General features: G+C 31.2%; 1 protein-coding gene across 1 annotated transcript in view; it reads right to left on the reverse strand.

Annotated features, from left to right (window-relative positions):
• LOC140436682 (uncharacterized) overlaps positions 1-16,190 on the reverse strand; it is a 167,746-nt gene extending 151,556 nt beyond the window's left edge. Inside the window, exon 1 of the mRNA XM_072525718.1 lies at positions 15,822-16,190. The gene's annotated coding sequence lies outside the window, so the exon portion shown is untranslated. The remainder of the gene's footprint in view (positions 1-15,821) is intronic.
• Between the last annotated feature and the right edge of the window lie 488 nt (positions 16,191-16,678).

Consider the following 16,678-nt stretch of genomic DNA (forward strand, 5'->3'; position numbering starts at 1 on the left):
GCATAAGACTAATATTGTTTATTCACTCAATGTATTTAATATAATATTTAACTACATATATAGATACGGTTTTTTGCAGCATAAATAATTAAAAGCATGTAGATAAATATATTTTAATCTTTCTGAAACAAAACATTTAAGTAATGTATTGTCATGCGATTGCACCATAACATGCTCGAATACATTTTTTGAAACAACTGTTAATTTTAAAATATTGTCATAAATCGTTAATCGTTTGAATTTGGTAAAGAAGAGAAATCTGGTTCTTGCGAGACTCGTGGCGCCTATATCCTCAAAGTCGTTAAACTCTTTCACGATATATAAAAATGTGGCTAACGAGTAATTTCTTCTCAATGTTAACAATCTTAAACGCATTAGTTTGGTGTGTTGCAATTAAGGCACTTAAAATGATTGTTTGGGAATTTTTTGTTGATATCGCCTTTACCGTTTTTTTTTTGTTACTATAAAGAAATATAAATAGGATAAGTATTGACTAGGAAATGTGAGTCATAAGTCATTACATCGCAAATGTACATAATCAGGAAATTAAAGGTACATAATAATATACATAAATCTATTAAATCTGCAAACACGCTTATGTAGTTTTTCTAATCTGAGGAGTATTTTCAGGATACCATTGCCAATTTTCCATAATTGCTTTTTATATAGAAATGAAATAAATAAGTAAATCAAAAAAAATATTGTAAAATCCTTTTCAAGTCGAATATCTTCTCTTAAATATCAACAGTATCTCATCGATGCAGATGTATTCTATTGGAAAATATAACGACTTATAAAATTAGCTACTAAAATTTCTATTAGGTGCTTTTGTTTGTACAAATTATCAGATTGATCTGCCAACAAAAAAATCTTGCAAAATTATTAGTGAATATTTCATCATTGCTCCAGAAGTCAGTAATTTTCCAAATTTACTCCTGCCTCGATCGTAAAATCTGGTATTTTTTATAATTACCAACTCCTCCTCATTCCTTGAGCCCTTATCAGGGTGTGGTCACACTTTAAATATTATTAGCTTGCTGTCTCTATTGGCTGCGATCCTGTTCCATATGACCGGCTTCATGTAGGAATTTTCCCACCAGTTTTCATTTGGTTTGCCCCTCGTGTTGAAGATCTTCCTCTTGGTATTCTCGCCTTCTACCATTCCTTCTATTACTAATAGTTTCATGGTCCCCGTTCTTCTAGTTATCTGACCGAAGTAAATTAAGTATGTTTGGTTTACTTTTTTTAATAGCCTGTCTTTTATATGAAGCTCTTCCAGAATTAACAGGTTGATTCTATGTTCTGTCTAGGATACGCGTAGAATTATTCTAAAAACACTCTTATTTTTTTTAGATTTTTTGGATCAAAATTGTTCGTAGGAAAAATATTTGAATTTTTCAAAAAAATGTTTAGGTTATGTAGGTAATTTTCGGCAAACTTCTAAATAATTATTTTTCGTGTATTTTTTCCGTTCTTTTGAATTGAGTGGTTAGATTTGCCATTTTCTGTGGGTAACCTTCTTAAAATTCAAAATATCCCATTATTTTTTCGTTATTTCTAATAGCGAGATTACGTTTGGCATTTTCTTACCAGAATATGCTCAAAATATGACAAACCCTATTTTTTGATATTTTTCCGATTCTTTTAGCACATAACCTTAAGTACATATGGCTAAATAAGTTTTTCATAAGAATTTCTTCATCTTACTTGTGCATTTCAACTGCTCAGTCGGAATTATTACCATTGTACCATTTTTATATTACATTTTTCATATTTATAAATTAACTTAAGATAATGAAAATTAATAGTTTAATAAACGAAAGTATTAAAAAAGTGGTAAAGGCGCTACTGTAGACTAGCGAAAGCTTCATGCTATGTTTTCCATATTTTTAAATTTTAAATAATATTTTTAAAATTGAATAAAGTAATTTACGACCAGTTTTGATATTTTTGTCATTAAAATAATTGAAAATATACAGATACTTACATTTTAGACTCCTGTTTATAAGAATCACTTGTTTTTTTGAATCACCAGATTCATCACGTGTTTTTCCAGCACTATCATCACTACTATGTTTATTTTTCACAGGTGATAAATATTGTTCATTCGTCTTTCAAAATCACAAGGAATTAATAATACATTCATATATATATATATATATATATATATATATATATATATATATATATATATATATATATATATATATATTCTTTTTTTTTTCAAATTATTTTTCTACCGTACTGTTTTAAATATTGATTTATAGTATCAGCAATCGGTCAGGAAATTTCCTGGCCGATTGCTGATACTATAAATCTATATATATATATATATATATATATATATATATATATATATATATATATATATATATACATATATATATATATATATATATATATATATGTATATATATATATATATATATATATATATATATATATACAGTGATGAGTGTCTTACCACCCGGCAAAATAGCGGAAAGGATAGAAGACAGATTAAGTTGTGAGATAGTACAAGATAAGGCTAGTTATTAGACGTGTCTATTTGACTTGTCATAATTATACGGATGACCTCGAAAATATTTTATTTTAATAATTTCTAATGTTAGAATAAATGATTAAATATATTAAGATATATTATAGTAAAAAACATTAATTAGTAGTGATTTTAAATTATAAATCTTTAAGTTTATTTAATAATAAAAATAACTCAACTGAAATATTTGACTAAACTAAATAGGTATGTTCAGTCCGAAAACAATTATTGTATGTAGAGTTGGCGTAATAGTTAGGCACGTTGTCTATTGATAAGAAGACTGGGGTTCAATTCACACCAAGGGTAAAATGTTTGTTTTACTCAATCAAAAATAATAGAAAATATGATACATATTAGGTAACAAGTTTTCGAAAAACTCATTATTTACAATTTATTCTTATTCCAATTTTATAAAATAGAAATACAAATTATTTCAAATTCAATTCCAGTTTTACAGTCTTCAGTTGTGAATGGAAAATAATCCATTGAAGACTGTTTAATGACAAATCCATCACTAAATTCTCAGTGTTAATATCAATTCCTCTGTACAGGTAATGATTTTCAAAACAATCGACGACATTGGAATGGATGCGCGCGAACAGCTACCTGCTTTATAGCTAACCAAATCATCAAGCCTTCAAGTTATCAAATAATAACACATCGAGAAGTGTTTTTTACGGTAAACAGAAACTTTTTATTGAAAAAACAATTCGTGAAAAGGATTTTAACGGTCGAGGAAAAAGTGCAAATTGTTGTCTGGCATGTGAATGGATTATCAGACAACATGATTAGACAACAATTTGTAAATATGTTTCCAAATAGGCCGGCTCCAGCACGATCAACAATTCAGTCTATTATACGTAATTTTTTTACTTATGGATCCGTCTTCGATCCAAGAGGAGTTCGCAGACGAAGGGAGGTAAATCCAGATTTGGAACTAAGGGACACTTTGATTTGTGCAAGTATTGAGCAAAATCCTACCCAATCAACACCTCGTCTCGGAGAACAATGTGGAATTCCAAGATTTAGAGTAGGTGAAATTTTGTAAAGACATCGATACCGTCCCTATAAACTTCATAAATCCAACGAACAATTCCCTTGGGATCAATATAGACGTTTAGAATTTTGTCAAACTGCAATGGAAATGTCACATCAAGATGAACATTTTTTAGAGAACGTTTTGTTCACCGATGAATGTACGTTTTCATTGCATGGCCGTCACAATTCAATCAATGCTAGGTATTGATCTCGAGGAAATCCTCGTCAGATTTATGTCGCTCGTACCCAGCGTCTTCGAAAAGTAAATGTTTGGGGAGGCATAATAGGGAATCATGTCATTGGTCCATTTTTTATAGACGGTATATTGACTGGGCGGAAATACTTGGAACTTCTGCAAAATGAAATTGTCCCAACCCTTTGTAATTTACCAATACCTTTCCATTCCATATGGTTTCAACACGATGGTTGTCCTGTACATAATTCTCGCATCGTCAGTGAATATCTCAGTGCGACTTTTCCTAATCGATTGATTAGTGGCCAAGGATATTTTTTTATTTTTGTAGAATTTTTACTTATTTAAACATTCTTTAAAAGTTTTTACTTTATTTTCGAAAGTACGACGATACTGTTTTGTCAATAAGATTTTTTGTTTTAACTTTAGTTTCTGTTTAGTTTTGTTTAGTGATTCAAAGCAAAACGATCTTTGCATAATTTCAAATTATTAAAAAAAAACCACATGTGGGTTTTGAACTCTAATCGTCTGCGATGTCTGTATCGCAATGTCGAATTCTTTCCACTAATCCACGAAGGATTTATAATTATTCCGTGACAAGAGTGTATGAAACTCCTCAAATCATAGTAGAAATTATTCTTGGTTAATAATTTAAAACTTTAGATTAAATAATCACTATTAATTAAATTATTTTATTCACATTTTTGCTTTATTGTGGTCAATCAGTTTTTACTTTATGCGAAATTAAAAAATGGAAATACGTCACACATTCGACGTTACTCATAATAATTATGACCGAGGTGATTTAGCTCGTATCTAAAGTCTAACGGTGTGAGACTATCGATAGTGGTAATGTAATGTAATATAAATTATAGGTTTTTCCGATTATTTCTCACCTCTACGAGTTTCATCTCTTTTTATTTCACAAGGTAACTGTGTTTTCTATCTCTTACATTAAAAAGCCGGGTGGTAAGACACTCATTACTGTATATATATATATATATATATATATATATATATATATATATATATATATATATATATATATATATACATATATATTGATTTAGAGTATCAGCAATCGGTCAGGAAATAAAACTCTATTTGTTCAGTCTCTCAATATTTCGTCACGATTTTGTGACTTCTTCAGGAGAAAACTGTAAATTTATTAGAATAATTAATGATTATATGTAAACAAAATGAATATTTTGTAAGTATTAAAATATTCATTTTGTTTACATATAATCATTAATTATTCTAATAAATTTACAGTTTTCTCCTGAAGAAGTCACAAAATCGTGACGAAATATTGAGAGACTGAACAAATAGAGTTTTATTTCCTGACCGATTGCTGATACTCTAAATCAATATATATGTATATATATATATATATATATATATATATATATATATATATACATATATATTGATTTAGAGTATCAGCAATCGGTCAGGAAATAAAACTCTATTTGTTCAGTCTCTCAATATTTCGTCACGATTTTGTGACTTCTTCAGGAGAAAACTGTAAATTTATTAGAATAATTAATGATTATATGTAAACAAAATGAATATTTTGTAAGTATTAAAATATTCATTTTGTTTACATATAATCATTAATTATTCTAATAAATTTACAGTTTTCTCCTGAAGAAGTCACAAAATCGTGACGAAATATTGAGAGACTGAACAAATAGAGTTTTATTTCCTGACCGATTGCTGATACTCTAAATCAATATTTAAAACAGTACGGTCGAAAAAATAATTTGAAATATATATATATATATATATATATATATATATATATATATATATATATATATATATATATAGTGTGCAGCCTCCCTTACATATTTATTCTTCATTTCTACCCACGATTTTCTAAAATTCGCTTTTCTGTGCTATGTTGTACCGACTTGTTTCCGTATGTCATAGTCCCATCTTAAATTTGAACGTCTTCTTGGTCTCTTGACGCCTCTTGGATACCACAGTGTAATTCTAGTGGACCACCTATTGTTAGTTTTTCTCGCTTACTGTCCCGCCCACTACCATTTTAAAGATTTAATTCTATGGATTACATTTGTAACCTTGGTTTTTTGTCTGATCCATTCTATTCTTTTTTGATATCTTCTTATTATACCTAAAATTTGAGTGACTTGGAGTGACTTTGAGTTTCGATATTATCTCTTTCTTTAGTGTCCAAGTTTCGCAGCCGTATGTCATGATTGCTACCAAAAGATGCCCATTCTTCTGTTGATTTCTGGAAGTAAGGAGCCAGATTTATGTATTAATTGTCCCAGAATTACATACTAGTCTACTGTCTCAAGAGTGTTGTTTATTATTACATCTTAGACATCCACTAGCTTGTTGTACATGGTTTTTGTTTTTGTCAAGTTCATTTTTAGGCCAACTTCATTGCTAGCTGCATTTAGATCGCTTATAAGTTCTTCTAGTTCTGCAGGTTTATTAGCAATCAGAACGATGTCGTCTGCAAATCTTAAATGGATGAGGTATTCTCCATCAATAGATATTCGTTTGTTTTGCCAGTTCATTTCGCTGAATATATTTTCTAGAGTTGCAGTGAAGAGCTTTGGTGATATTACGTCTCCTTGTCGGACGCCTCAGGTAGTGGGAAATTTTGGAGTGTTTTCATAAATTTTGACCTTCGCTTTTGCTTGTCTGTATATATTTGCTAAAGTTTCTATCTACGATTTGTCAATGCCTTGATTGGTCAAAGCTTCTATTACTGCCTTGAAATATATAGAATCGAAAGCCTTCTCGGGTTAACTATATTAACTATATTAACCTATAAAGATTAATGCTAGTGGTATTTTATATTCTTTAGCTCTACTCATTAGTTCTCGAAGTGTATAAATATGATCCATGGTACTGAATCAATTTCTGAAGCCAGCTTGCTCTCTCGGCTGTGCATCATCTAATGCATTTGTTAATCTGTTGTTGATGATATTTGTGAATATTTTTATATGATTGGTAGTAGACTTATAGCTCTGTATGTCTGGTATGTATCTTGTTAAGCAATTTCACTGTTATACAATCTATTCCAGCTGCTTAACCGCTTTTTATTTTTGTAATTGTTGATTCTACTTCTTCCGGAAGGATTTCTGGTACATCTTCTTGGTTACTGATTACTTCTTTAAGTTTGTAATCTCAGGCTTTATATAGTTCGCTGTAGAATTTAGTCACGAGTTGTATTATTTTATTTCTGTCTGTAATTCTGGTGTTTTCGTTAGTTAGAGCAACGATTTGCTTCTTCCCAACGATTAATGCTTTTCTTGTTTTCTTATCAAAGTCTTTCCTGTTTTCGGTTGCATTTTCTACCAGTCTTTCATTGTATTTTCGTATGTCTTCTTTAATACATTTCCTTATTGTCTTACAAAAAAATCGATTTATTTTATATCGATATTTATTTATTTATTTATCAAAATTTTTTTCCGCAAAAAACGGAAAAAAATACACGAACAAAAATTATTTAAAAGTTTGACCAAAATTACCCACATACTACATACCTACATTACTCGCGTATCGGAAAAGAAAACTTTTTGATTTTTCAATTTGGAACTTTCTGAAACTTTCCATAAAACTTCTTTAAATATTAGATTTTAATATAAAACTAGTTAAAAAGGGAGATTCAATAATGAGTAATACACATTTTTAATTAGAAAAAAAAAAATAAATATAAAACAATAGAAAGAACAGTTATAGAGAATTTTCGTCTAAATAAAAACAAACGCAGCTTGCTAGTATAAACCAAGCGGCCCACAAAGTATAGGAATACTCAATAAAAGGTGCCAAGACACATAGTCTCTAAAAACGTAACAAGCTGAAGCCTAACCCTCAATGTAGAGAAGAAAAATATTGTTCAATGTGTTCATTTAAATTTGTATATGTGAATCAATCTTATAACCTGCAATCTATTGATGGCAAGCAATCAAGTCTTTTTTATTAAGTGATTGTAGAAACATGTTTTTTTCATTTTCAGCCCACACTATCGATAAATTAATAATCCTTTGTTTTTTATGGTTTTCGTAAAGTTAACTGTAATAATATTAAATTATAGCTATAATAACTAGGTAATATTTTAAATGTCTCTCTCATAAAATATTCTTTTTCCAATTAAGTTTATATATATATATATATATTTTTTTTCGTTAAAATTTATTATCCATAAACCTTGTTGCTAAATTTGTATGAAATTAACTTTACCCGTATATTAGTTACTTTCTATCAATTTGCAACTATTATAATAATACCCACATCTCGCAAGAGTTTAACGAAACCATAAACAAATTATTATCTTCAACCGAACCTCTTTACCTTGTTAAAACAGTTTTGAAGTTTATGGTGAGTCCGAATCAATTTAAGATTATAAAAAAGAATGTGGATTAATAGAGCCCGAATTTAACAAATATTTATAAGAAAATGAGGTAAAGAAAATGAAAATAAGGAAGTAGCAGGGAAAGAAACCATTCCTGATGAGACAAACGATACCGGAAGAAAATTATGCCATCTTATAGCAGCAATAACAAACAGTTACATTATAAGCACAAACTTCAAGCACAGAAGAGAACATAAAGTAATATAGTTGATACCTGGTACAACTGTTGGTAATCAGATAGATCACATACTAATATCTAAAAAATGGAAAACAATGCATGACGTCAAATAATATAGAGCAGCAACCGTTTTCTAGTAATAGGAGAAATAAAAATGAAGGTAATTAAAACAAAGAAAACAAGACAAAACAAAAGAAGATGGAACCTGGAAGTTAAAAGTACAGGAACTAAGAGAACAATATAATACTACCCTAATGAAAAATCTAACAGAAGAAATATGGAAAAATATAAAAGAATCCATTCTAAATTCAAAATCAAACAGAAAAACCAAGCAAGAAATAACTGGATATCAATTAAAGATGCACATCATCGAAAAGTAGTAGAAAAAAAAAGAAAGTAGCAGACCTATGTTGCAAAAACAAAAACAAAGCTATGGATGGAAGAGTTGTTAAAGGACGTAGAAGAGATTAGTAAAGACAGCGCTAAACTCTTTGGATACCTGAAAGCTCTTCAAATAAAATGCAAACCAGTGGTTAAAATTGACAATGGATCATGGGAAACACACTTCACAGAACTATATAGATATAAAGAAAGCCCTGCAGAGGAATTTTACACAATGGAAGATATAAGAGATAATGAAATAGGGATACCAACATATGATGAATATTTGCACGTCATTTAAAAATTGAAACAGAAGAAAACACCTGGTCCAGATCCAAACGAGCTAAATAAAAACGGAGGAGAAAAATTATTAACAACCATCTACAACCTAATAGTTAGAATATGGGAAGTAGAAGAAATACTCGAGAATTGGAAAGAAGTTAGAATTATACCAATATTTAAGAAAGAAGAAGTAACAAATTGTAACAACTATATTATAGGAATAACTCTACTGAGTACAACATACAAAATTCTAACAACCCTCGTCAGACAAAACCTCACTAAATTCACAAAGAAAAAAATTGGGGACTACAAACAAGAATTTAAGGAAGATAGATCCACTACAGATGCTATTTACATTATTACACAAACAAATGAAAAGTGCCACGAACACAACATAGAACTACATATCCTCTTCGTAGACTTCAGACAAGCCTTTGACTGTATTAGAAGTAATAAACTATTTAATGAAATGAAAAATCAAGATATACTGGCAAAGCTAAAGCAAAAATGACTATGGATGGATTTCAAGCTAAAATAACAATAAAAGAAGGTAGCACAAACTCAATTTCAATAGAAACAGGAGTGCAACAAGGCAATTTCCTGTCAATCTCACTATTCAACATAGTAGTAGAAGACCAGCGAAATGAAAGGAACTATAGCCCACTCCTCAACACAAATAATAGCATGTACAGATGACGTAGTTCTTATGGGAAAAGACAATGTAAGATTAAGAGAAGCAGTAATGAAGCACGGAAAAGAGGTCTGGGACACATAAAGAGAAGGAAAAACAATCTACTGATTAAGAAGGTCACCAGATGGAAGCCAGAAACTGAAAACAACGGGGAAGACTCAGAGAGAGATGGGAGGACCAGGTCATGAGAGATATCAAAATCCTGAAAGTAAGAAACTGGAGGGAACTATGCACAGATTGAAATAAGTGGAAGAGAATTGTAACGAAAGCAAAGTCATACAACAAACTCTGATAATGCACAAGAAGAATGCGAAGTGATTTACCTCAATAAGCAAATCTGAGAGCTCTAAGTAAGAGCGGCAGACATTCCATTAGGAATAAAAGACCTTGATGATGATGATAAGGAAATGACAAGCAAAAACAAGGTCATGAAAAATCTACATAATTCGAAGTCTCAAAGCTATCACTCTTGTCCGATGATTATACTCCACAACAGAAGAAATAAAAATAATGACGTTACTACTAAACACGTATTACTTTGTATTCAGCAAACACCTAAAGAACAGAGATTTAAACCAATTAACCAAACTAACAATACATAAAATATTCATTTTACCAGTCCTGGGATATGCATAGAAACACGGACTATTTGTAAAACAGATGAAAATCATCTACTAATCTTCGGACGAAAGATCTTAAGAGGAATATTTAAAGCCATCTGTGAAAACGGCATCTGAATAATGCGATATAACTTTGAGCTTAAAAAGAAATAGCAGATGTAGTATTCTTCGTAAAAATAGGTAGATTAAGATGGACAGAAGAACTGTCAAGAGTGGTTCTGCTTCCACACGAACCGTATCATCAATGTTTGTGAGAAATAGAAGAAGTGCGGAGCGAGCCTAAAGTAAAAAAGATGGTGTAATCGTAGCGACAAAGAAGATTGAAGCGGGTAATTGGCAATGGTTGGTAGTGAACAGGAACGATTTGCGAAACTAAGTAGGGAAGATCAGGACTCAACTACGACCGTAGTACTACCGATGGTGATCAAAGCCACAGCTTTATATTATAAAGAGGGTATGATTATTTTAAAAAAATATGCGCATTGTTGCTTAGAAAAATTGAAGAAAACTGTGCAAAAACTGGCAATAGCTGCTAATTAAATAGATTTTCGTGTAGAGAATAGTAAACTACCACTCTATTTAAGAACAAAAGTGCTATGTAAAAAGTTTATAATTAAAATGATTGCTAAAGAGGCTATAATAGGGGACAAGTGCTACAAACTTTTATTACTTGATCCAACAAATGAATACTGAAAGGAAAATCTACTTTACTATTTGTTGAAACATCATACACATTTCGAATATAATACAACACACTTTGGGACTCTAATACAATACACTTGTAGAATACAATACACAGAAGAAAACGTTGCTACCTAAAGGTCCTTATAGAGACTACGTCTCGGGGCCACAACTCCAATTTGGGAGTCTTACATTGACATGAAGTAAATTCTATTAAAAACTTATATCCTATAATATTATCAGCAACAATGTAATAGTAATACAATACTATAGTAATTGTACTAAGATGCCACAAGAAAATATCTTCAGAACAGTATTTTTACCCGTATATTTAGTGGCTTCACACACTTATACCTAGTAAAAGCACTGCTGATGGAATAGCTATTCCGAACACGTTTTGTGATGTAGTTCCTTTAAATCCTGCTCCTCATTTCTTGAGCCCTTGCCAGGGCGTGGTGATACTCTAAGTATTATTAGCTTGCTACCTCCATTGACTGTGATAATGTGCCTTATGGACAGCTTCATGTAGGGATTTTCCCATCAGACACTTCATTTGATTCCTCTTGGTCTTCGGCCTTTGACCTTTCCTTCTACTACCAATAGTTCCATGGTCCCTGTTCTTCTAGCTATGTGGCCGAAGTAAATTACCTACTCTCGGTTTATTTTTCTTAATAGCCTGTCTTTTATATGCTCTTTCAGAATTGATGGGGTTAGTTATATGTTCTGTCCAGGGCACGCGTAGAATTCTTCTATGGATCCAGATTTTGAAGGTTTCGATCTTATTCCTATCAATTTTTTAAAGAGTCCATGTTTCAGCTGTGTATGTAGCAACGGGAAAAATAAGGGCATTGACCAACCTGAGCTTAGTATTCCTTGTTATTGTTCGGTTTTTTCATATTTTAATCAGTTTAGCTGTTACGGTTCTGGCCATTCTGAGAAGCAATCGCCATTGTTGGTTATCAGGGAGCCCAAGTATACAAATCTGTCTACCACTTCGAAATTCACCACTTGGTGTATGTGCGGTAGATTATTATTTGCTTTATCTATGATCATTACTTTTGTTTTTCCGGTGTTTCGGTTTAAAATTTATAAAACAAGCTATATGCATTTGAAATGAGACTTTATATACGATGCTAAGAATCAGCTTGACTAGTAGAACGACCAATTAATAAATCCTAAAAAAAAATGAACACACCTCATTTATTGGTAAATATAACAAAAGCAAGGAAAATATGCTACCTCGGACATATCATACTCCACACCAAATACAGAGTGGGCCAAACTTCTGGAAAAGGGTATTTATCTCTTAAATGGATAGTCCGAATTGTAAAAAAACCTTCTTCTTTAAGTTCCATTTTCTATCGAAGGTTGGAAATCATCATGGCTATACGGACCCTGTTGAACGCAGTTCTAAATAGTTCTGCACTACTGCATTCAAACTATTTCCTCAAATTCTTAAGTCACAAACTTAAACATTCTTCGTCTTCCCACAAAAACCAAGATAAGCTTATTCTGCAATTTGGAGATTTCAAATTTGATGCTCGCTTGCAATGTTGCCAGATTCACCATTCTTCTGATATCAGTAGTCACTTTGGTTTTTTAAATACAATACTCTGTATATTGTATTATCATTTTATTCTCACTTTAATACGAGTTTAACCATATGTAACACTTGGTATTTTATCTAGTCACGAAGAAATAAATACTACTAAACTTCTCAGTGCCAAATAGTTTTGAAGTAATTCAGTAAATATGGAGCTGTGATTTTATTAGCTAATAATTCATAAAACTAACAATAGCTTGACGTTAATCAAAAAGTTTTGTAAAATAAATTCTATTAGTAACTAAAACTGGCAGTTTTTTATGTGTTTTTAAAAGGTCTACAATAAAAATATTTTTAGTGAAAAAGAGCGTATTACTGTTTTAATGATGAGGGACTACATCGACAGAAAAAGATCTTATAGTAAAGTAGCCAACTTGTTCAACGAAGTTATAAAATATTATAAAGCGATTTGAGGAAACTGGACGAGTTGAAGATGGCATTCGAACAGGTAGACCAAAAACTGTTAAAATTAAAATAAAACTTTAGATTTAATGCAGAATTTCATTGAAGATCCTCATACATACTCACGTAGAGCTGCACAAATACGTAGATGACTTAGACCGTAGATTACAGTTTAGTGAGGTAATGATGAATAAAATTGTAACTAAAGAGAACTTTGTTAACAATATATGTTTTTTCGCCGAAGCAATAGTTACACTGTGTGGGAATGTAAGTTGCCAAAATTTAAGATACTGTAGTTAGGTAAATCCACACTGGATACGTGAAAACCATACTCAAAGACCATAAAAACTAAATGTATGGTCGAGTATAGTGGGTACTCAGTTAATTCGGCCATTTTTTATAGAAGGAAATTCAACAAGCTATAATTATAAAATGCTACTTACAAACGAAATTGTACCTGCCATGAAAAACAAGTTTGGAGCCAATTTTAATGAGATTTGGTTTCAGCAAGATGGAAAAGAGCTCCAGCTCATTTTGGTGTAAATGTCTGAAGTTATTTAGATCAGACATTTCCCGGAGGATGGATTGGTAGATTAGGCATATTAAGTGGCCTCCATCTTCACCCGATTTGAATCCTAAAGGTTATTTTTTTGCGAATACTTGAAACGTAAAAATTATAAAACTAAACCAGCAAGTGTTGCAGAGCTAAGGCAAAGAATTCTCGATGAATCCATATTAATTTCTAGAGAAACATGAAGAAATGTAATAGACGCATTCTATCATCGTTAAGAATACTGTCAACTTGTATATTGATACTGGTCATTAACAACGAAGGATATTTTTAACACTTGATTAGGTAGACATTCATTTAGCAATGTAGTAAACTTTTAATTATTACATTTAAGTTTAGTTGTATATAGTTTGAATAAAAAAATTGATTAAGACGATTAAGCGTTTCTAGACTTTTGTTTTATCTATAGCTTGGATCGAAAAAAATTCGTGGCTAATAAATATAAGGAACTGTACAAATATTATCGGAAACAACCTCTACATATAGCCCAAAACTCAGATAAATGATGGTCCTATGATGGTCGCCAACTTCAACCAATATGACACATATAAGGAGGATGGTTTAATGTGGTTTTACTTCTGTTAACAACGAAAAGAGCCTTATTATCAGAAAAAAGAAGTATTCAACAAGATAGGTACTGAGTGATCGGTAACTGGCATGTATAAACTCTGAACAGAATTGGGACCAAGATGTACCTTTGCAATATTCTCGCTTTCAGGCCGACTTGAGCCTGCAAGTGCTTTTTTTGCTAGTGTTATACAGAATGGTAAAACAAAAAAATTAATTTTTTTCATATCACGCATCTGTGTTTGTTATTTTCTCATCCCATACATGTAAAATATACAAAAATATACAACGCATAGAATTCCTACCAACCAGTCATAGAATTTATTGGTAAATATATTATGTTTCAAACAACTTTGTACTTATTTGAAATGCTTTGCTAATTTTCTTCAAATTTCTTCGAAATTGTTTAAAGGTTTTGTGTCAGCAGATAAAAGCGTAGATGAACTATTTGTAGTAAAATAAACATTTTACATAAAATTGTTATCGGGAGCTTTGTCAATTATGTATTCTATGTGTTTATTTATGGTAATATACATAATATAGTAAATAGAATAGTTAAGTACTGTTTAGTTCAAAAAATAGTATCTAGTATTGTATTCCATTAACATAAAATTGTATTTGGTAAGTACACTGTACTTTTATTATATTGCGGTTTCACATTACTGAACAAGCATATTTTTGGGGTTTTAAAGTTAATATTTTATTTAGTTAAATACTAAGTTTTGTGCGATTGCCAAAAGATTAAATAAATACACATTAATGTTTGATATGGAGGAACAAAAATCAGAGAAAATGGGGATTTATTCACCGCGAAAATCGAATTAGAAGGACCCATGGTCGCTTTAGACTCCTCAGAAGCGTCAGGCCAGTGAATAAATAAATTATTACCTTTATTGTACATGGAGACGGGACCTAGAAGACTGATCAAAAACCAAAAAAATACTACTAGAAATCAATAAAGTGACTTATCTAACTGGAACCGAAATTATTACCTTTAGCATACGTTTATCGATCCTTAATTTGAGTAAAGTTCTAACTACACAGTACACAGCCTAAAAGATATATCAAAAACAAAACCTATAAAGATATATTATTAGTTCCACTATAATAACTTATCTGTTTGAAGTGCCCATTACATTTAGTCAAACGATCCTAAAAAACTTACTTAAATTTAAACAGAAAAGTTTGACGATGGTTTCTACGCTTTAAAATAAAGTAGTTTTAAGGGAAATTTTATATGAAATAAACTGGAGAATAGAATAAAGAAACCAAGAATATTAATCCAACAAATACAAATTAAACGATATTTTAACGTGTAAAACGATAAAACAATTTATCAACGATAAAAAAACTAGAGGAAAAGGAAATGATGGATCGAGTGCGTGAAAATATGGATAAAAATAATTATAATAACCTAAATCTTCTTAAGTTTCTTAAAAATGCGTATTATAAGAATATTTTAAACAATAAACTAAAAATCATTTTAATTGTTTCAAACATAAATGTTCCAATTAAAATAGATTTAAATATTATAAAGGTAAATAAGTTTCCTCTAAAAGCTTAGTATGTTTCATCATTTGTAAGTATTTTGTTTAAATCTTTAATATACAACTTCCATAGTTCTATGGGAACGTTCTTTGACAAGAGGCGCACCTATAAATCAACTTTAAAAGCCAACATACCTTCAGTCTCTTTAAAATTCAACACGTTAATCCCATAAGCGGTGAATATCCAAAGAACGTCAAGGTGATAGTATCGCGCTCTTAACACACCGCGTCTAAAAAAACTAAAAACGAACCCGATTTCCAAAAATCTAGGTTACTGCCATCGGTTTAGTACCCACACAACAAAAAGTTCGGCCACACGCGGAAAAATCGAAAGCTGTCACTGTATATTTCAAAAAAGAAATACTTCAAACGCGGTCACATTTTTCAAAGGAGGCTGTGCTGCTCGGACTGCCTCGATTCGAGCAATGCACGCTCGATTGTTTTCATCGGGCAACAACTGACTGCACAACTCACACTCTTTGATGTTGCTAAATGTAGGTTACGCTACACGTTCTAACGCTGCTATGAAGCCGTACCATACAAGCTACAAGCACAAAGGGTTTTCTATCTTTCGCGACATGGGCGTTCATCTCGGAAGATATTTGTCAGGTTAAAGGTTGATGGCGTGAGGAAAAAGCAGTAGCGGGACGCGGGACTCACTTTACCTTCTTTAACCTTTTTTTTATAACAGCTTTTGTAAGGGTTTTATCGGAAAATCAGGACGTAAGCACGAAACGTTCTCCTTCATCTCCACATTCTTCCAGTGCTAATTTTCATATTAGTCGTGATCTTTGATGTCAGTTCCATTTTTAAAGGATTTATTTTCAGATCATCTGCCTAACTTGTAGTTCACGGTCGCAATTCCAATATATTCTTCGTCCACCTTCCATCATTCCTTCTTGTCATATGGCCAGGCCAGTTGCTGTTTATTTTGGCAATTCGTTTCATCATATCACATATTTCGGTTCTTGGACGTATTTCATTGTTTTTAA

The sequence above is a fragment of the Diabrotica undecimpunctata genome, chromosome 3 (genome assembly GCF_040954645.1).
Source record: "Diabrotica undecimpunctata isolate CICGRU chromosome 3, icDiaUnde3, whole genome shotgun sequence".
Classification (NCBI taxonomy): Eukaryota; Metazoa; Arthropoda; class Insecta; order Coleoptera; family Chrysomelidae; genus Diabrotica; species Diabrotica undecimpunctata.